At 40.5% G+C, this 21,232-nt stretch overlaps 1 protein-coding gene across 1 annotated transcript in view; it reads left to right on the top strand.

The window, feature by feature from the left end:
- Positions 1-3,224, top strand: part of LOC125482918 (uncharacterized protein DDB_G0281497-like) — a 106,127-nt gene extending 102,903 nt beyond the window's left edge. The window contains exon 4 of the mRNA XM_048595659.1: positions 2,892-3,224. The gene's annotated coding sequence lies outside the window, so the exon portion shown is untranslated. The remainder of the gene's footprint in view (positions 1-2,891) is intronic.
- Positions 3,225-21,232: the final 18,008 nt, after the last annotated feature.

Below are 21,232 nucleotides of genomic sequence, written 5' to 3'. Positions count from 1 at the left end.
GTGGGATGAAGGAAAGTGGCCCTTCGGCCCGTCGTCACTAACATCTGCATCTGTTCTGAAATAAAACCAAGAACCGGGAATGCGAAAGATCCCAAAACAGAATGCTTCTGCCGAAGTAACGAAGAAAGCACAAGTTCCTGTAGAGACTCAGCAGGTCTAGCAGTGTCTGTGGAGGGAGAGATAGCGGAGTCATAATGTTTCAAGTGCAGTCAGAACTTAGTTCTGAAGAGGGATCACTGGACTCGAATCACTAACTCTGCTTTCTGTCTCTCCACAGTTGCTGCTAGACATGCTGAGTTTCTCAAGAAAATTCTATTGCTTTTTTATCTATTTAAAATCCAGTGTTTTCCCTCCCCTTGTGTGTGTTTGGCATTTCAAGCTCCTCTCAAAGATTCCCAAATGTCTTGCAGGATTTTGCTCCTACCCGCCTTTTGGGTGGTGAGTTCCAAATGCCCACTACCCTCTGGGTGAAAATCTCCTAAATTCCTCTATAAATCTCCAGCCCCTTTCTATAAACTGCATTCCCTAGTTATTGACCTCTCTAAGGGGGAACAGTTTCTCCCTATCCAACGCTACCAGTTACATTGTAAAACAATTTTCTGCACATGTGGATATCTGACATAGAAACAGACAAGCCAAAAATCTTTCAACAGTCAAATAGTTGCTATGGAGAGAGGGAAAAAAAATGATATTTTAGGATCAATGATCTTTCACCAAGTTATTAATTATTTCTCTCCACAGTTAGTATGATTTGCTGAGTATTTAAATTTTTCTTGTTTTTTCATTTCAGATTTCCAACATCTGCAGTATTTTGCTTTTGTTAGCCTAACTTAAAGCATTGTTACAGGTTAGAAACCATTAAGTATTTTTTAATCAAAAGATTAACCAGCAAATAGTAAGCCATATAATACAATTTTTCAATACAAATTGTAAATGCATGTTCAAGTAGACAAAATAATAAAGTTATTGAAATACTGGCTATTTCAAAAGAGAGAATGAGAATGTTGAAACATAACAGTAAATCTGTATAAAGAATAATGGAGCTCCCAACTGCAGATCAAGAGACTAAATACAGATTTTTTTTGTGTACATGTGGGACTAGTATTTATTGGAACAGCTTACCATTAGAATCTTGCTTTATTCGGAAATAGTCATTAGAAGGGATTTATTAGGTTTGTTAATAGTTTAGTGAATTTGTTCACTGTTAGTGTTAGACAAATAAATTGTTAGTTTTTTTTTTAAAGTGAGTGTCAAGAATTTATTTTATTTAACCACTAAAAGTTGCCGACAGGCAGGTTACACCACTTTCCACACTCGTTTTACAGATTCTAGGATGAGATGCTCCTCGGGTGTTTCAGTCTTAGTCCTTGGGGATTAACCTCCGCTTTATAACAAAGTGGTAGAGGCTGGTACATTTACAACATTTAAAAGACATCTGGATGAGAATGTGAATAGGAAGGGTTTAGAGGGATTATAGACCAATTGCTGGCAAATGCAACTAGATTAATTTAGGAAATCTGATCAGCATGGATGTGTGGGACCAAAGGGTCTGTTTCCGTGCTGTACATCTGACTTCCTCTGGCAGTTCATTGAATACATACACCACCCTCTGCATGAAAACATTGCCCTTAGGTCCCTTTTAAATCTTTCCACTGTCACCTTAAACCTATGCCCTCTAGTCTTGGACTCCCCTACCCTGAGGAAAAGACTTTGACTATTCACCCTATCCAGGCTCTTCATGACTTTATAACCCTCTGTAAGGTCAGCCTCTCAAGGAAAATAGCCCTAGCCTATTCAGCATCTCCCTATAGCTCAACCTGGCAACATCCTTCTAAATCCCCCTCAAGTTTCACAACCACTTTCCTATATCAGGGAGAGCAGAATTGAATGCAGTATTCCAAAAGTGGCCTGACCAATGTCATGCACAGCTGCAACATGACCTCCCAAATCCTATACACAATGCACTGACCCAAAAAAAGTTGAGTGTACCAAATTCCTTCTTCACTACCCTGGCTACCTGTGACTCCACTTTGCAAGAACTATGAACCTGCACTCCAAGGTTTCTTTGTTTAGCAGTACTTCCCAACCATTAAGTGTATAAGTCATGCCCTGATTTGCTCTACCAAAATGTAGTACCTCACATTTATCTAGATTCAACTCCATTTGCTACTACTCAGCCCATTGTCCCATCTAATCGCAGTCCCATTGTACTCCCTGGTAACCTTCTTCACTGTCCACTATGCATCCAATTTTGGTGTCATCTGCAAGCATATCTCCTATATTCACATCCAAATCATTTATATACATAACAAAAAACAGTGGACCCAGCACCGATCCCTGCAGCACACTGCTGGTCGCAGACCTCCAGCCTGAAAAGCAACCCTCCACCACCACCCTATGTCTTCTACTTTCAAGTCAATTTTGTATTGCAATGGCTAGTTCTCCCTGTATTGCATGTAATGTAATCTTGTTAACCAGTTGACCTTGTCAAACGCCTTACTGAAGTCCATATAGGCAACATCCAATGCTCTGCCTTTATCAATCTTCTTCATCACTTCTTCAAAAAACTTAATCAAGTTAGACACGGTTTCCCACATGTTGACTATCCCTAATTAGTCCTTTCCTTTCAAAATACATGTAAATCCTGTCCCTCAGATTCCCCTCCAACAACTTGGTCACCATTGATGTCAGGCTCACAGGTCTATAGTTCCCTTGATTTTTTTTACCACCTTTCTTATGGTGGTATTTCTAAATTTATTCAGTTGAAGGGAAATCTGCTAAAAAATAAACTCAGTTGAAGGAAATCTAGCTAAGGACAAGCTGCCCACTGTTGTCTCATTTCTCAATCCTCTTTCTTGAGTTAGCAGTAAAGTGTATTTGTTCTTTTAAAGACAGATTGAAGAAACATCTCAAAATTGTATTTCCTGAGCAAACAGATTCTGCAAGACTTCAAGGCAACTATTCAGAGCAACACACTCCACAACATTCTATGCTTTATTCTTCTGCCTTCAATTCATTGACCAAAGTGCTATTTTTTTCATAAAGCAGCGATTTTGGATTTTTGTTTATTTTTTTTCTCTCTCTTTCTGAAGTAAGTGAGTGCCTATGCACGTATTTTGTGGATGTTTAGAGAGATAAGCATTTATACTTATATATTACTTACTGTGCATGTCAACTGATGATTGATTGAATTTTTTTGATTAAATGTTGTTATGACAAACTAATAGTTGTCTTTTATTAGGAAATTATTTATAGATCTTGTTGTTTAAAACCTGAGATATTTAATTGGTCACCATTCATGAATCCTCAGATGCTGAAGCAGTTCATGTCCAAATGCAGCTAGACTTGGACAGTATTCAGGCTTGTGCTGCCAAGTGGCAAATAATATTTGCCAGGCATTGACAATATCCAACAGGAGAGAATCTAACCATCACTCAGTGACATTCAATGATGCTTCCACTCTCTGAATTCCCCCATAACAACCATTGACCAGAAACTAAATTGGACTAATCTCAAAAATACTGTAGCTACAATAGTAGATCAGTTGCAGGGAACAATTTACCTCCTGCCTCCCTAAAGCTTGTCCACCATCTACAAGGCACAAGTCAGGAGTGTAATGGAATACTCTCCACACACCTGGATGAGTGCAGCTCCAACAACGCTCAAGAAGCCTGACCCTAGCGAGACGAAGCAGCTTGCTTGATTAGCATGATATAAACAGTCATTCAATCCACTGCCGATGCAAAGTAGCAGCCGAGTGTATCATCTAAAAGGTGCACTGCAGAAATTCAGCAAGGATCCTTAGGTAGCATCTTTTTAAACACATGAACGCTGCCATTGAGAATGACAAGGGCGCACATACAAAAGAACACCATCACCTGCAAAGTCCTCTCAAAGCCACTCATCATCCTGATTTAAAAATGCCATTTTTTTAATGTGGCTGGGTCAAAATCCTGGAACTCCCTAACAGCACTGAGGGTTTACAAATAGACTGCAGCAGTTAAGAAGACACCTCAGCACCATCTTCTGAATGGCAATAAATGTTGGCCCAGACAGTGAAATCCACATTTCCTGAATGAAAAAGGAAAAAAATCTCATTGCCTTGAAATGTATTTTTATTTTATGTTGTGACTCATGGAATATTAGGACTGGAGCAATTTAGCTGTCCTCAAGCCTCAGTTCAAACACTATGTATCAAAAAATAATTAGTGTGTGAATTAGAAATTTGAGTATCAGTGTATTTGGATTAATAAAGGTACCATCAGTCATATGTTAAACCAAGCCACTCTCATAATCTTTAGCTTTGAATTCTCTTTTTGCCCCCATATTCTACAGTGCAACATTACAGTGAAATAGGTTTGATATGGAAACCTGAACCAACGTTATTTTTGAACTCACATGCTTATATGGTGTGAGTAGATTTAAAAGAACAGTTGAATCACCTCTAATTTTCACTCCCTTCTTCACCGATGTACAGTGGCAGCAATGTGTACCATCTACAAGTGCACAGTAGCAACTCACTCATCCTCCTTCAGTAGCATCTTCTATATCTAAGGCCTTGACCACTGAAAAGAACAAAAGTAGTAGCTGCATGGGAACACCACCTGCAAGCTCCCATACCACACCACATACCATCCTGACTTGGAGCTATATCGCTATTCCTTTACTGTAACTGGGGCAAAGTCCTGAAACTCCCTTTCTAATTAGACTGAGTGTACCTCAGGACCCAGCCAGTAGGGTTCAAGATGCCTCAATAATTGGGACTTGGGGGTGAGTCACTTGTTCTCAGGGCGGAGGTTTGGGACTGCTATGCTTGGGTTAGAACCACTATGTTCAGGTTGGAGATGGCATTGCTGTGCTCATATTCGAGGAGCTGTGCCAGGAGCAGAGCTGGATGCGCATAATTTCTGCCCCTGGCCCTGGTGCACCTACACCCCAAAAGGAGTTCGGTAATTCATGACTGCAGCTCATGACGACTTTCTCAAGGGCAATTAGGAATGGAAAATTTGTGCTGGCCCCATTCTCATGAACTATATCATTGTTCCTCCACTGTTGCTGGATCAAAATCCTTCAACTGCTTACTTGACAACAGTGCAGATGTACCTAAACCAGGAACTTGGTATTATCACTGGACTGTTATCCCAGAAACCTAGGTAACCTGGGTTCGAATCCCACCGTGGCAGATGGTGGAATTTGAATTCAATAAGTACCTGGAATTAAGAGTCTAATAATGACCATGAATCCATTGCTGATTGTCAGGAAAAATCCATCTGGTTCACTAATATCCGTTAGGGAAGGAAACTGCCATCCTTACCTGGTTTGCCCTACATGTGACTCAAGACCCAAAGCAATGTGGTTGATTCTTAGATAACAAGGTGTAGAGCTGGATGAACACAGCAGGCCAAGCAGCATCAGAGGAGCAGGAAAGCTGACGTTTCGGGCCTAGACCCTGCTTCAGAAATGGGGGAGGGGAAGGGGATTCTGAAGTAAATAGGGAGAGAGGGGAAGGCAGATAGAAGATGGATAAAGGAGAAGGTAGGTGGAGAGGAGACAGACAGGTCAAAGGCCTGCTGTGTTCATCCAGCTCTACACCTTGTTATCTCAGATTCTCGAGCATCTGCAGTTCCTACTATCTCTGGTTGATTCTTAACTGTCTCTGGGTAATTGTGGATGGGCAATAAATGCTGCCTAGTCAGCGATGGCCTCATCCTATGAATGAATAAAGGGAAAAAAAAAACTTACTAACACCTTCTAAAGGGGCAATTAGCATCGTAACAATTGCTGGACCTATCATGACATTCACACCACAGCAAAGAATAAAAAGTAACAGATGAAGGAATTTCTAGTGTAGATTACATTCAGTGCAAATTGACTTTTTGCCAATTATTATACCAGTTGAAAATTTGTCTTCAGTTAGCTATAATGGAAGATTGGCAAGGCAAAACTAACAGAACAATAAGTTGCCTTTAAAGAGGAAATGATTCAGATAAAATTGAGTTACATTCCCAGGGGACAGATTGAGCAAACAATGACGGAGTTCCATGGATAATGAAAGAGATAGAGAATAAAATAAAGCAATAAAAGGGTGCAAATGACAGATATCAGGTTGACAGTTCATGTGGGAATCCGGTGAAATATAAATTGTTCAGAGGAGAAATGAAAAAGAAATTAAGGAGAACAAAGAGAGACAATAAGAAGAGACTGGCAGTCTACAAATTAGGAGTAGGAGAAGACTTTTCGGCTTCTCAAACCTGCTCTATATCCTTCCTACCTCGATAACGTTTCACTCCCTTGCTTATCAAACCTCTGCCAGAAAAATATTCAAAGACTCTGCTTTCTTGAAGGAAGGGAGTTCAAGACTCCTCACCCTCTGAAAAAGAAATTCTCTTCCTCTTAAATGGACAACCTGCTATTATCTTGACAATGTCCCTAGTTCTAGATTATCCCACAAGAGAGAAAATCCTTTCCGCCCTGTTAAGAGACTTCAGAATCTTAAATATTTCAATCAACTCGCCTGTTGGTCTTCTAAACTCCAATGAATAGTAGTCTAATCTGTCCATCCTTTCCACATAAAAAAATCTCAAGGTTACTCCAGTCATGGCCTTACCAATGCCCTGTATAAGTGATGTATAACCCTACATTTGTGTTGCACAAAATAAATAATCACCTGGACAAATGCAGATAAAATGATAACACTTACATATACTTGTTCGAGGCAAATCAGGTAGACAAAGCTCAAATGTGCTTTTTGATGAGGTAAAAGGAAGGATTGTTGAGGGAATGCAGTTGATGTAGTTTAAATGAACTTCTGATATTTATCAGTAAACTGCCATGAAATAGACTTATCACAAAACTGAACCCAAAGGATAAAAGAAACTGTGGCAGCATAGATTGGAGGTTGGCTCAGTGACAGAACAATCAGAGAGCAGTTGTAGACCATTGTTTGTGGCACTGGCAAACATATAGTAAGGTTCCCTGATGGTTCACATTAATTACCATTCCAGCAATAATACTAAAGGCTTATAGTCCAGAACTTGCCATGATCCTAGCCAAGCCATTCCAGTACAGCTACAACACTGGAACAGACATGGCAATGTGGAAAATTGCTTAGTTATGTCTCATACGTCAAAAGCAGGAAAAATCCAACTCCCAATTACTGTCTCATCAGTCTACTCTCAATTATCAGCAAAATGATGGAGGCTGCAAAAATGCAACATTTGCTTCGCAATAACCTACTCACTGACACTCAATATGTGTTCCACTAGGGCCATTCATTTCCTGACCTCATTACAGCCGTAATTCAAGCATGGACAAAAGAAGTCCAGAGGTTAGGTGAAAGTAACTTCCCTTGACATCAAGGCTGCATTTAACCAAGTGTAGCATCAAGGAGCATCAAGTTATAGGGTAAGGTCTGGGTGGGATGTGCTTCTTTTGGTATGGACTCAATGGGCCAAGTGACCTGCTTCCACACTGTACAGACACGAAGAAAAATCAGAATCAACCTACCTGTTACTTTAAACAAATCAGTTATCATCAAAATGCTACATTCTCCATTATAATGCCCGTAGAAATCAAAGACTTGCCAACAATCAACACATTTTTCCCATACAATATAAAGATGTTATTTGCATTACCTCTTCACATTGGTGTGTGTGCAAACATCCTGATGAGTGCAAGACAAAAAGCTTGGTTAAAATGTAGCTTTATTCAGCAATTCTCATAAAGGGAAAAATAGTGCACGAGAGAAAACATCTAAGAAATATAAAAAACAGACAGTAAAAAATATTGGCAAGTATATTAAAAGGATTAGCTAAAGTAAGCATTGGAACATTAGTCAGGGAATTAACAAATGGGAAACAAGGAAATGCCGTTTTGAGCAAGACTTGTTTAATGTTCACGGTAGAAAACACAACAAATATCCAATAAATGCTAGAAAAGCCCAGGAGAAGGGAAGTGAGGAACTTCTTCCAAAACTCCATAATTCTTCCCAAGCTTCATAGATTCTGAAAAGATCATAGTGGATTGGAAAAGTGCAAACGTAACGAGCAAAAAAGGAGAGCAATAGAAAACAAAAAACTTTAAATCAGTTTGCTTAACATCTGTCATTGGGAAAGTGCTGGAATTGATTATCACATTGTTAATAACAGGACATTTACAAAATCAGAATACAAATCAGCAGAGACAATATTGTATTGTGAAAGGAAAATCATGTTGAACAAACTAATTAGAGTTCAATGAGATGTAAAAAGCAAGGTGGATATAATGGGGCAAATAGATGCCGAGTATTTGCGTTTCCAAAAGGCATTCAATAGCATGCCACGTAAAATGTTTACTGACACAATACAAGGACTCATGGTGTTCGGTGATACAAATAGCACGAATCAATGATTGACTAACTGACAAGAAAAGTAGGGCAAATTTCCTTCTGAAATTAAGTATAGAGTGGCATGTAAAAGTGGAGAGATTTCTGCTCACGGACAGGTTGGGTTTTCTTGGCATTTACATTCTTTCAGCACATTATCAATGCATGGATAAAAGCGCCACATTTTATGAGCATGAAGTTTTGAAGACCCCAGAACATTCAGGGCTCTAATATCTGGACACCATATTTAAAAGGCACTTCAGGCTATGCATCCCAGAAGCATCACTCAACATTCTGCCCATCACCATCACCCTCACCCACGCCTGGAGATGTCAGACACCAGACAAAAAAAAATGATGCAATGCTTTAGGGGTGCCTTGTTAGAGGTTGTCCTGAAAGCTCTGTGAGAGAAACAAAGTTCTGAAGAAGGGCCATTAGACCCAAAATGTTAACTCTGATTTCTCTCCACAGATGCTGCCAGACCTGTTGAATGTTTCCAGCTATTTGTTTTTGTTTCTGAATTTGAAGATCCATGGTTCCTTTGGCTTTTTTTTGAGAGAAATAGTTATTTTCCATATGGTTATCAACAAAATAATGGTGGTTTTATATTTAGAAATGCTGATTTCTTGCCTTGTAGTACAGTGGTAGTGTCTCACATCTCTGGGCCAGAACCCTGAGGCTTCAGTCCCACCTGTCTCAGAGGTGTGTTTTTTTTTGTATATACTCATGGGCATTACTGGCTGTGCCAGCAATTATTATCCATCGCTAGATCCCCTTGAGAAGGTGGTGGTGAGCTGTCTTCTTGAACCGCTGCAGTTTTGTGCGCTGTAGGTAGACCTACAATGAAGTTTGATGTATCGACACTGAAGGAACAGTGATATATTTCCAGGTCAGGATGATGAATGACTTGGAGAGGAACTTGCAGTTGATGGTGTCCCAGTGTAACTGTTACTATTGTCTTTCTAGATAGAAGGCGTTGTGGATTTGGAAGGTGCTATCTAAGAAACCTTGAATTCCTACGGTGTGCTTTGTAGATGGTACACACTACTGCTACTGAGCATCATTGACTAAGGGAATGGATTTTTGTGGATGTGGTGCCAATCAGGTAGGTTGCTTTGACCTGGATGGTATCAAGCTTCTTGAGTGTTGCGGAGTTCCACTCATCCAGGCAAGTGAGAAGTTTTCTGTCACACTCCTAGCTTGTGTCTGGTAGATGTTGGGCAGACTTTGGGGTGTCAGGAGCTCCACACTGCAGGATTCTTAGCCTCTGACCTGCTCTGACAGTCATTCAAATTATATGACAAGTTCAGTTCAGTTTTTGGTCAATGCTAAACTCTAGAATATTGAAAGTAGGGGATTCAGTGATGATAATGCTATTGAATAGCAAGAGGTGATGGTTACAAAGAACAATACAGCACAGGAACAGACCTTGGCCCTCCAAGCCTGTGTCGACACATTTTGCCCTTCCATACTAAAACTACCTTAATTTACAGATCCATATCCCTCTATTCCCATTCTATTCATATGTTAGGTTTTCTCTTATTGGAGATGGTCATTACCAGGCATTTATGAGGCATGAATGCTATGTGCTATTTTTCAGCCAAAGTCTGGATATTATCTTACTCCATTTGGACATGGAATTGCTTCAGTATCTGAGGAGTCATGAATAGTGCTGCATATAGTGCAATCATTAGCGAGGTAGGGACCTCTGACCTTATGATGGAGGTCACTACTTGGAGGAACTCCTTCAGAGATGTTACACAACTGAGGTGACTGCCCTCCAACAACTACAACCATCTTTCTTTGTGTCGGGTATGACTGTAACCAGCAGAGAACTTCCTGATTCCCATTGACTCCAGTTTTGCTGATGCTACATTTGGTCATATGCTGTCTTGATGTCAAGTGCAGTCAATCACCTCACCACTGGAATTCACCTATCTTGTCCACATTCTGGACCAAGTGTGCAATGAAATCAGGAGTAGACTGGTCCTGGTGGAACCCAAACTAGGTATCAGTGAGCAGGTGCTGCCTGATAGCACTGTTGATGATACCTTTAATCACTTTACTGATGTAGTGGAGACTGGCTAGGTTGGATTAGCCCCGCTTTTTGTGTATATGCAATTATCCACATTACTTTGTAAATATTAATGTTATGCTTGTACTGGAACAGCTTGGCTATGGATCCAGCAATTTCTGGAGCACAACTGTTCAGTATTATTGTCAATATTTTGTCAGTGTCCACAGCCTTTGCAACATACAATAAATACTCCAACTGTCTCTCGGTGTCACGTGGAATGAATCAAATAAGCTGAAGACTGGCACCTGTTACACTGGGAACCTCTGGAGGAGACGTAGATTGATCATCCAATCAGCACCATTGATGAAGGTTGTTGCAAATGCCTTAGCCTTATCATGTGCACGGATGTGCTGGGCTTTCCCATTATTGAGTGGGTATTTGTGAAGCCTCCTCTTCCAGTGAGTTATTTAAATTTTCCACACCAGTCAGGACTGGATTTGACAGGACTGCAGAGCTTGGATCTGATCTGTTGGTTATCAGAAGGTGGTTTTTTTTACCCATGTTTGACCTGATGACTTCATGGGGTCTGGAGTCACTGTTGAGGACTCCCATTTAGTCCCTCCCTACAGTATACCACTGTGCTGGCCCCTTCCCTCCCACTAGGACAGACCAGGGACGGCGATGGTATTGTCTGGGGAATTCATGAAATTATACCCAACAGACAATGTCAGGCTTTTGCTTTACTAATCTGTGAGACAGCTGTCCCAATTTTGGGCACTAGTCCCCACATGCTAGTCATGAGATCTTGCAGGGTCGACAGGGCTGTGTTTGCCAATGTTGTTTTTGCTGCTGACATCAATGTCAGGTTGTCTGTTCAGTTTCTTTTTTTTGAGGTTTCCTTGCGGTTGAAACAACTGAATGGCTTACTAGGCCCAGAAGTGAAAGGTGGAAACTGAAGTTTATACTGAACTATACATTTAAGAGCCAAGCAGATCAGGTGAGAATGGCAGATTTCCTTCCCTAATAGTGATCCATCTAGATTTATCTGACAATGGTTTCATGGTCATCATGAGACTTTTGATTACAGAATTTAGAAAAAAAACACTGAATTTAAATTCTATCATCTGCCAAGACAGGATTTAAATCCAGGTGCCCAGAACATTACCTTGGTCTCTGGATTACTAGTACAGCAATAATACCATGATGCCAACATGACCCCAGCATGACAGTATCATAAATTGTCTGAACAGAGTGATTATAAAACAAGAGCTGAGTTCTTTGCCAGTGGGCTAGGAAAGGTTCCAGAAACGAAAAGTGGGAACTGAAGAATGTACTAAACTATAGATTTATAATTGTGCTGAAACTGACATTTATATATATGTATTTTGATGTCATCTGCTGGGCTCTTGAAGTTTCAGGTTGGACGTGTGGGTTTGTCTGTGTACTTGGAGTTGACATATGGCTTTTGAGGAAAAGTACAATATCAATAATTCCAAGCAAGAAGTAACCCAGAGTTGGTAAGGAATTACACATATGGAGGCATATGGAGAGGACTTTCTGGATGCAGTGAATCTGTGTTGGGGAGTTGTTTGAGAGAGAGAAATGTATTAAGCTCTGAAGTGTTGAGAAGTCTTTCGACATGGTCAGCAGTATTCTTAAGAAAACAAATTTAAAATAATGAAATTATCTTGGAACAAGAAGTTATTATTAGTTGCTAGCTGAAGTGTTGGGATACCATTGGTGGAAAGGAAGTGAAGATCATTGAAGTTTTAAAAGGAACGAATTGAATGTGCATCATGAGTAGTATAACACTGGAGGGAAGCTAAGTCAGGAGCATAATAATAATAATTAAGAAAGAGTTATCTACAACTCAGCAGATGAGTTGAATTTTTAATCACTTAAAGCCTATTGAGCAAGCAGAAAATCCCCACTTTTGGAAATGAGTTGGACTGGGTCTTGCTAACAGTGCAGTATTAGATGTGTAACTAGTACCAAGGCACGTTGATTTCACATGGGTTATTTTTACCCTATGCTTAAAAATCTTTGAAATTTTGTCATAAAGGAATAGTGTTTTGTTCCCTTGTTTATCTTCATTTCTGTTGTTAACAATTATTAACAATTTCTGTTGTTAATTTTTGTTTTATTTTTAAAACAAAGACTGCAACATTGCCTTCTTATATTTTAATGAACAAAAACTTCAGTAAAAAAATTTAAAATTATGATTTATCCAGCCAGATTTGTGTCATACAGCATAGAAGAGGCCTGTTCATCAAGACAGCCTGTCAGAAGAACAAAGTGTGAGTCTTTCAAAGAGGAAATATTCGATATTCATGAATTTGTGCCTGAAGCTTATCAATTGAAATTTAGGACTGCAAGAAAGAAACTGAAATAAATGCACAGAGGCTGATATCCCGTCACTATATCATCCTTTATTTATATGTGCACAGTACATGGGCTCTGACCAGCCAGTTCAGAGCCAGTCCTTAGAATGAGGAGGCTCTGTGACTCTCCTGTTTATATCTGTCAGCCAGGGCTCCCTGATTGGCCCAGATTAACAACCCCAAGCAAGGGTCTCATAGTCAATGAAATGCACCTGGCCCTTGTTCCAATTACTATATTCCTCCTCCCACTAAGTCTAGGGACGTAGGCCTATTCTTTTTCTTGTAGCTTCTCCTGCAACTCTTTTACCCTAGGCCCGGTTCTTCTGATTCTGATTCTGACATGGGCGGTGTCTACCTGTCCGTAGCTCGTCTGTTGTGTTTGGGAAAATTTCCTCCTCTTCTTCCAGCGGCAATAGTACTGAGGCTGCATCTATCACAGACTCTGAGGTTTCTTTGACGCGAGATGCAGGGAAGGACCCACAGTTTCTAACAGGCTTTCTGGCTGCTCTGAGGGGCCAGGTATGCTTTGCTCCTGCCCTGTTTGGAGGTAGCAGCTTACAGATGATTCACATGTTTGTTCAGGACTGCCTCACCTTCCTGAACTTTGTATTCATGGGACCTGACCTCAGGTCGACCTTGCCTCATACCCAGACAGGGCCATTTCCATGGTTTAGACACCAAACTTTGTCCAGTGAAGTAAACTGTCTCTCACGCTTAGAGGAGGTACATGGCCTGCATTAGTATTCTTGCTGCCGTTTCACCCTCCTTCCTAGGTCTGGGAATATCAGGTTTCTCCCCATCAGCAACTCTGCTGGAGCTATCCCTGTCATTGCAAACATGAATTGGGACAGTTTGGTATTGAGTGAAGCTGTAGGCTGTTTCTTTAAGCCTGCCTTCAATGTTTGGACTGCTCTTTTCACCAGACCATTGGATGATGGGTGGTATGGAGCTGTCCAAACATGACAAATGCCATTCGACTTTTGGAAATACTCGAAATCCCTGCTGGTAAATGATGTCCCATTGTCTGTGACCAATAATTCTGGCAGTCCGTGTATCACGAAAAATGCTTGCAGCTTTTCAATCGTCATCCCTGTGTTTTCTCAATGAACTCTATGCATGTCCACCACTTTGAATGGGCATCCACAATGACTATGAACATTATGCCCATGAAAAGGCTGGCATAGTTGATGTGTAACTGAGTCCAGCGTTTACCTGGCCATTCCCACAAATGTGGGGTTGCTGCTGACGATAATTTGTGACCTTGTTGGCACTCTGGGCATTGCCTGATCGATGCAGTTATGTCAGCATCCAGTCCTGGCCACTAGACATAACGTCTTGCCAGCATCTCATCTTGGAAACCCCTGGATGACCTAGGTGGAATTCAGCCAAAATCTGACAGCGACCTTTACTCGGGACAATCACTCTTGCTCCCTACAGTAATATGCTGTCCTCTCCAGTGATCCAGTCTCATCAGATCCAGAAAAGGTTCAATCCTGGTTGAGATGGCCCCTTTGATTTCCCCATCACCACCAGCTGTTTTAGTATTGCAAGGATGGGATGTTTTTGTGTCCAAAGTCAGATATCGTTAGCGGTGACCAGAAAGTTTAAAACCAGAATTGACTCTTCCAGGGGAGCCACCACAGTGGTGTGTCTGCCAGTGGGAGGTGGTTCATGGCATCCATATTTGCCACTTGGCCTCCTGGACAGTGTACCAACTTGTAATTGTAGACACTGAGAATAAGGGCCCACCACTGAATTTGACCAGAAGCAATGGGTGGCACAAACTTATCTTCTTTAAGTGGCCTTAGCAGACATTTGTGGTGCATTACTGTTACAAATTTACGTCTATAAAGGTACTAGTGGAATTTGCTCACACCAAAGATGACTGCCAAACATTCCTTTTCTATATGGGCATATGTGCATTCAGCATCAGCCAAAGTTCAGGAAGCATACACTATTGAGTATTCCTCTCCAGGGACCACCGGTAAGCCAACACTAGCCCAATACCATACAGAGAGGCATCGCAAGTCAACACCACCTTTTGTTTGGGATCATAATGGGCCAACATCTGAAATGTCAATAGTGGCTTTTTAGTTTCCCTAAAGGCTATTTCTTTGCTACTTGACCATTTCCAAGACTGACCCTGTTTCAATAGTAGTTGTAAATGTGCTAAGATGGAGATTACATATGGATTTCCCATAATAATTCATAAACCTAAGGGAAGACTTAAGCTCTGGGGCACCTTTGATTGCCCTCACTTTATCTTCCAAAGGGTGTATCCCACTCTCATCGCCACTAAAATAACGGCACAGAAGCCAGTATCCTGTCATCAAGACACCCTTTATTTACATGCTCAGAGTACATGTGCTCTGACCAGCCAGCTCAGAGCCAGTCCCTAACTGTTTATATCTGTTAGCCAGAGCTCCCTGATTGACCCCAGTTAACAACCCCAATCAAGGATCTCATAGTCAATGAGAACCACCTGGCCCTCATTCTGATCATTACAGAAACTTAATCGAACATTAATGGAATTTGCAAGGGAGGAAGAAATGCTGTGGATCAGTGGTTTAGGTCAATCAAGCTAGAGAAACATTTTGAGAATGTAAAGGAATTTATGATAATGGAAGAGTTCAGAAATAGCATTCGTGAAAATTTAAACACTTAGTTAGGTGAGTGCCAAGATTTCAAGATCAGAGAAGCAGCCATTCTGGCAGCTACATGTGATATTCTCATAGACAACTCCAAGTGGGGAAATGGGCATATGGAAATCCACAAGGAAATTGGAGAAGTAGAAAATTAGTGGATGGAAGAGGAGAGGTTTTAAAGAACAGTCAGAAGAACATCAAAATGATAAAGGAGAAAGGCTAGAACCAAAAAGGGGTACAAAGAAATTAATCTATTTATTGTAAAAAGAGTGGAAATACCAAAGCAAATTGCTGCAAATTAAATGGGAGAACAATTGTAGTAATAGGAAAATCTAAGGACTTCAGAAAAGGAGACAGCAGGAAAGGAAGTATGTACTGAAAGTGCAGCAGTTATACAACAAGAACATGGTTCCTGAGAATGCATCAAGAAGAGAGAGGTGGCACAGGATTGTCATGAAAGTTCTATTTTAGAGATTGACAAGGAAAAGCAGACTGCTGGACATTCTGAATATTTTATGTCAAAACAAGATGTACTTCCTTATGCTTTAAATCACGTAGGTAAAGATATTGAAGGAGAATGGAGCAAGTCAGTCATTGTTGCTGGCTGATTGACGCCTTTTGCCTTCCCAGGGGCTTCATGTGTAATCTAAGTCTGTCACTTCATTACAGCTACCAGTACAGGATTACTAAGCACCATAGTAGTCTTGTTCCTCACACATTTGCCTCCAAGGCAGACTCTGAGATACACAACAATGCAGAACTACCGAGCAGAGACTGATGGCTAAGTTTCATACCCATGAAGACGGCCTCAACCATGATCCTGGATTTGTGTTGCGCTACACGTGACCCCACCACACTTCTGTATCTGTAAATTCTTCCTTACTGTCCTGTTTTGACAGCATTACCTTGATAAATTGTTATGATCTCTGTACCTTCATTAGTTTGTACAGTTTTGAATTGCTAATTACATTCATTCATACAGACACTCTCACACACACACACACATATACTCTCTCATAAACACACACTCTCTCTTTCCCTCACACAGACACAAACACATACATGCATTCTCTCTCTCTCTCTCCCTTTCGCACAATTTCTCTCTCTCTCTCACACAGACACACACTTACACTCACATACACACTCTCTCACACTCACACTCCCTCTCAAGCGTGTGCACACACACACTCTCACACACACACTCTCACACACACAGATACACTCTCTCTGTCTCACACACACACACATACACACATGTGCGCACAAACACATGCACACACACACAAATCTATGGTGTGAATCATTTCATCCAAGATGTTTGTTTATTTGCAGATACATTCTATTTTGTTCAAAAAACTCATAATTTGTAGTCACAGTCAGTGTGGCATCTTATAATTTCAGTTTTTGGAATAAAACCAGCCTGATTCCGGGTTAAAACTCTGAGACAATGTCTGAAGAAAGCCTCACACCTACAATTCAGTGTCTAACCTGAGATGTTACCTTTTGTTTCTTCCTATGGCTCTGCCTGATTGTCACAACAACCCAGCATTGACATTGACTTTATAAACACTTTACACACATCTAACATTCTTAGTCACCTGCAGAGATTTATCATCTGACACTCCACTCACATCAGTTGTATGATCTTTTGATCTCTCAGCCTTTGATCTCTCTGCCTACAAACGCTATGTCTGTGTGCCCTGCTGTATCACTGCACCTGACGAAGGAGCTGCACTCCGAAAGCTTGTGTGATTCCAAATAAACCCATTAGACTATAACCTGGTGTCGTGTGACTTCTGAATTTGCCAGGATTCACACTTAAAACATAAAAGGAGCTGCAGAATTCGGTAGTCTACATATAGTCACCTAACTGTTCTTTCATCACAATTAGGAGAGTGTGCACATCTCATAGCTTTTCACCAAAGGCTTGCATGGGACAAGGACAAAATCTCAATAGTTGGCCTTTTGAATTGAGACCCCCCTTATATTCAGCCCAAGTGGCTTGCGCTCATCAGGTTTGCTGTAATCAGCCAGTGTGGCTGGCTCACTTGAACAGTTGTTGGTCATTGGCTCAGTCAGTGTTTAACATATTAACTATTTAGCAATGAGGCAGACTGCCTATGACTGACACTGCTCTTAAGCTGATCATCATGGACAGGTTTCGCCCCAAATACTGTAAGCATTTGCACGAAAAAACAGTTTGTCTGTCACTTAGCCCAGTAATGCTCCAGAGATGTGTAACATAACTGGACAGATTGATTAGAAAATATTTAAAGACCCAGTATTAAAAGCAGACTCAGAGGGGGCCTTACGGTGCAGTGGTAGTGTCCCTACCTCTCAGCCACAAGACCTGGGTTCAATCTGTGTTACATCATGTTTGAATAGATTCATTTAAAAATGCCCACATATAAATAGTTTGTGGCAAATGCAACACTGGAAGTGAGATGTAGTGGAGAATGAAATGTTGTTCAACATCTTTTCTGAAGGAGGACACAGGTTTTTGCAAATTTTCCTCTTATTTTCATAATAAATTGTTTTGAAATGTAATGTGGTCTGCAAAGCTTTTCTTCTCCTTCTACAGTGCTCGCATTAATTGCAGAACATTATGTCAATTGAAACTTGGATAAAAATCCTGGACTGTGAGAACCTGTTTTACAGATTTCATCAAAGTTGTAATTTTCAGTCTGTGCAAAAGATCAAATTGTAATCAAAGCTTTGCTTTTGACATCCGTTATGCATGTCTATATTGCATGAAATAAAATGGCATTACAAAGTAAAGAAATATAAATAGGAACCAGCTATGACACTGATGGTTGGATTAGAGGGGTAAAACTGAGCAAGTCAATAAACTCTCAATTTTAAAAAAAGCAAACCCAGGGATGGGTATGTAGAATTGTCTGTCCTGGGCTGAGACTAGCCTATGTACGTCACAAGTAGTAGCTTTATTTGGAACAAAAACAAATTGCTTGAAAAGCTCAGCAGGTCTGACAGCATCTGTGGAGAGAAATCAGAGTTAATGTTTGGGTCCAGTGACCCTTTCTTAGAACTCATATACCATTTGGCTCTATTTTGGTGTTCAACAAGAAATGATGTTCATTTCCATTCGGGATTCTTAAGATATTACCTATTGAAAGTAGATTACACAAAAAGAAAAAACACTCTTTACCTACAGCTTTACTTAAGTTACTGGTATAAATTACAATAAAATCATTCTGTGTAAACATCAGAAGATTGTGTTGAGTAACATTACTTTGAATGAACAATTAAGCCTAATATACAAACATAGTAACCAAACTTAAGGAGCAAAATAGTGGGCAAAACCTTCTTTCTCGCTGGTGGAGCAGGCTCAAGGGACAAAATGTTTTACTTCCGCACCTAACTTATATAATCATAAGATAGGAAAAGGATGAGAAAGTGAAAGTTTTGCATTTAAGTAGCTCCTAATCACAACTCCTGGAACAAGCAGATTTTTAGATAGAATTAACTATTTTCAGGTGCACTGGCTGTTATAAGGGCAGGGAGGCAGCATTGTTGTAAGCCAGCCCAAACAGAGAAGTTTGAAATGGAAGTCAGAATAGGATAGGATAGTGGTATAATGGCATTTGCTAGAGACCATAAGACCATTTGCGATTTGCAGTCCTCGCCTGTTATGACCTCTCATTTCCCTTACTCAACATATGTAAAATGCACCTCAGAGAGACCCACCAATCATTATGCCTTGGATCTGTTCACAAAATTGGCCCAACTTGCTTTATTCACTTTCACCCTTTCTCTACTGCAACTATATTTCTTTCAATGATCGCCAATAAAAGCCAACGCTTATTTGCTGTTATGTTCCCCTCTCCTCGTGGTGGAAAGACTCCAAAGCTTCATTGTTCATGTGCACTTTTGGACACATTGGGAAACCTCCAGAAAATACCTATTAATTGACTCCTGAACAGACTCAATTGCTAACCCTTTGCCACTAAGCACTGTCTCAATCTGGCAGCCTGGCCACCTCCAGGAAACTTCAATAGTGTTGGAATCACATCAGGTTTCCATCTCAAAGGATTTCTCCACCACTTTGCCAGTCCACTTGCCACGCCGCCTATTACCCTGAATAGGAGACCATTCTACCCCACAAGAAAGTGCATCAATATATCTTGACTATTGACATGGTCATAATTGGTGGGTTGATTCTGGGCAATCTGAGTCTCTTTTATAATGAGCATAAGCTTTTTCTCAAATTTACAATTCACTTCCTCTCAATCACAGATAAGAACACAGAGGCATGATAAGACTCAGAGACAGTAAGGACTGCAGATGCTGGAGTCAGAGATAACACAGTGTGGAGCTGGAGGAACACAGCAGGCCAGGCAGCATTGGAGGAGCAGGAAAGTTGACTTTTCAGGTCAGGACCCTTCTTCAGAAATAGGGAGGGGAAAGGAAACTCAGAAATAAATAGAGATAATAGTGATAACAATACTTTTCACTGTATCTCGGTACATGTAACAACAATAACTTAAATTCAAACTCAATGGAACACTATCTTGGGAAGGCGAGTGATGTGAAAGGAAATGTATTTTGTGAACATTGCCGATAACTTTATAGGTGGTGGTTATTGCAATAAAAACATATCTGCTGCAAAGATTGTGGGTAAAAGTCATACTCCAGAGACTTGAGCACACAGTTTAGGTTGACACTCTACTGCAGTTGTGAAGGAATTCTAAGTCAAAGATCTTGTCTTTTAGATGAAATGTAATACTGAGGTCCTGCCTGTGCAGGTGGGCATAAAGATCTCATGCCACTAGTAAAAGAAGAGCATATGAATTCTCCTGGTGTTCTTTATGTATTCAGTTTATCTCAGTCAAAAGGCAAATAACAGATGATTTGTTTACATATTTCGTTGTGTTTTGTGGCATCCTGCTGTATATAGGTTGGTTGTCACATTTCATATATTTGAACAGTGACAAGATCAAAAAGTATTCACTTGGTCACAAGATGTTTTGAGATACCTTGAGGTTGTGACTATTGCTATATAAATACATGTTCTTTCTTCCTTTTAATGAACCTCCTTTCCTCAGGGTCACAAAGCTGCTTGTCCAGCTCTAGATTTCAGTCAATAATACCTCACCTGAAATATCTGTATACTTTCCAACTTGGTGCCCCGCAGGTGGACTCAGACATTTTAATAAAACAAAATGTGATAGGTATAAACTGGCTGCTTTGGCCCTATTAGATGCTGCAGTTGAACATCGCAAAAGGCTTGCTTCAATACTTTCTTTCTGAAGTGAACGGGTTGAAAACTTGAAATTATATTCGGCAGCTATTATAGTTGCTGCAATTGAACAGTTGGCTGTTGACCCCACAGTCGGGTTTAGAAGAAGAACAGGTCCTGGGAATAATTTAAGAGATTCCTTTATTTTACTCTTACGGGATTACAGACTGAAGTTGTTGGTAGCCTGGTTCAGTACAGCAATCGTTTGACTGGGTTTTTGACTTGGACACCTTCTTCTGTGACTATTAGTTGTCAGAGAGAAAATCTAATCATGTGCTGTACACAGGTAGTTCAGCTGAGAATGATGCTGTTTTCAAAGGTTCCCATGAGGTGTCTCCACAAAGCGTCCGTTTCCATCCAGACCTTTTACAGAGTTCAGAACTTAAAAGAAGCTGCTATCCGACACAACTGAATCATCTTCAATATTATGATTGGGGTTCGCCTAAATCTGGAGCATCCAGCCCCCTCCATTATCTTTATAGTTGAGATAATTAACTTTTTAACTGTCTCCTCCATTAACTTGAATGGCTCCAATTCTCACAGGTTTGGTGAGGTAGGAAGAGCCATCCT

The sequence above is a fragment of the Rhincodon typus genome, chromosome 4 (genome assembly GCF_021869965.1).
Source record: "Rhincodon typus isolate 14 chromosome 4, sRhiTyp1.1, whole genome shotgun sequence".
NCBI lineage: Eukaryota > Metazoa > Chordata > Chondrichthyes > Orectolobiformes > Rhincodontidae > Rhincodon > Rhincodon typus.
This window is presented reverse-complemented; position numbering and strand designations above follow the sequence as displayed.